The sequence below is a fragment of the Mauremys mutica genome, unplaced genomic scaffold, assembly GCF_020497125.1.
Source record: "Mauremys mutica isolate MM-2020 ecotype Southern unplaced genomic scaffold, ASM2049712v1 001056F_np12_obj, whole genome shotgun sequence".
Lineage (NCBI taxonomy): Eukaryota > Metazoa > Chordata > Testudines > Geoemydidae > Mauremys > Mauremys mutica.
This window is the reverse complement of record NW_025423106.1, coordinates 64,423-66,143: the sequence shown is the minus strand read 5'-3', so window position 1 is coordinate 66,143 and position 1,721 is coordinate 64,423.

Genomic DNA, 1,721 nt, shown 5'->3' with positions numbered 1-1,721 from the left:
GAGCCTGCCCCCTCACTCAACCTCCCCATAGCCTGCAACCCTCCCGCCCCCCAACTCCCTCCCAGAGCCTACGTGTCTGCACTCCCCCTGCACCCCCATCCCCTGCCCCAGCTCAGAGCCTGCCCCCCTCACTCAACCTCCCCATAGCCTGCAACTCTCCCGCCCCCCAACTCCCTCCCCGAGCCCGCGTGTCCGCACCCCCCCTGCACCCCCATCCCCTGCCCCAGCTCAGAGCCTGCACCCCTCACTCACCCTCCCCATAGCCTGCACCCCTCCCACCCCCCAACTCCCTCCCAGAGTCCGCGTGTCCGCACCCCCCCTGCACCCCATCCCCTGCCCCAGCTCAGAGCCTGCCCCCCTCACTCAACCTCCCCATAGCCTGCAGCCCTCCCGCCCCCCAACTCCCCCCCTCCGAGCCCGCGTGTCCGCACCCCCCTGCACCTCCATCCCCTGCCCCAGCTCAGAGCCTGCCCCCCTCACTCAACCTCCCCATAGCCTGCAACCCTCCCGCCCCCCAACTCCCCCCCCAAGCCCGCGTGTCCGCACCCCCCCTGCACCCCCATCCCCTGCCCCAGCTCAGAGCCTGCACCCCTCACTCACCCTCCCCATAGCCTGCAACCCTCCCACCCCCCAACTCCCTCCCAGAGCCCGCGTGTCCGCACCCCACTGCACCCCCATCCCCTGCCCCAGCTCAGAGCCTGCACCCCTCACTCAACCTCCCCATAGCCTGCAACCCTCCCACCCCCCAACTCCGTCCCAGAGCCCGCATGTCTGCACCCCTATCCCCTGCCCCAGCTCAGAGCCTGCACCCCTCACTCACCCTCCCCATAGCCTGCAACCCTCCCACCACCCAACTCCCTCCCCGAGCCCGTGTGTCCGCACCCCCCTGCACCCTCATCCCCTGCCCCAGCTCAGAGCCTGCACCCCTCACTCACCCTCCCCATAGCCTGCAACCCTCCCACCCCCCAACTCCCTCCCCGAGCCCCTGCCCCAGCTCAGAGCCTGCCCCCCTCACTCACCCTCCCCATAGCCTGCAACCCTCCCGCCCCCCAACTCCCCCCCCTCCGAGCCTGCGTGTCCGCACCCCCCCTGCACCCCTATCCCCTGCCCCAGCTCAGAGCCTGCACCCCTCACTCACCCTCCCCATAGCCTGCAACCCTCCTGCCCCCCAACTCCCTCCCAGAGCCCGCGTGTCCGCACCCCCCCTGCACCCCCATCCCCTGCCCCAGCTCAGAGCCTGCACCCCTCACTCAACCTCCCCATAGCCTGCAACCCTCCCGCCCCCCAACTCCCCCACAGAGCCCGTGTGTCCGCACCCCCCTGCACCCCAATCCCCTGCCCCAGCTCAGAGCCTGCCCCCCTCACTCAACCTCCCCATAGCCTGCAACCCTCCCGCCCCCCAACTCCCTCCCCGAGCCCGTGTGTCCGCACCCCCCCTGCACCCCAAACAGGGCCGGATTAACCTTTTGTGGGCCCGGTGCTAAACATATCTGTGGGCCCCCATGGGGGAAATGGGAACATGGGGCAGGGGGGCAGAGTCCTCAGAGCGAGGGGCTGGCCGGGGGCAACGGGAGATGACTCATGGCACGGCAGGGACAGCCCCACTCCACCCAGCCCAATACAAGGGCCCTGTTCACAAACCAGGAGCTGCCAGACCCACGCTGTCCAGTCCAGTCCAGCCCTGCACTGCCATCGTGCTTCTTCCCCTTGGGGGCGGGCCC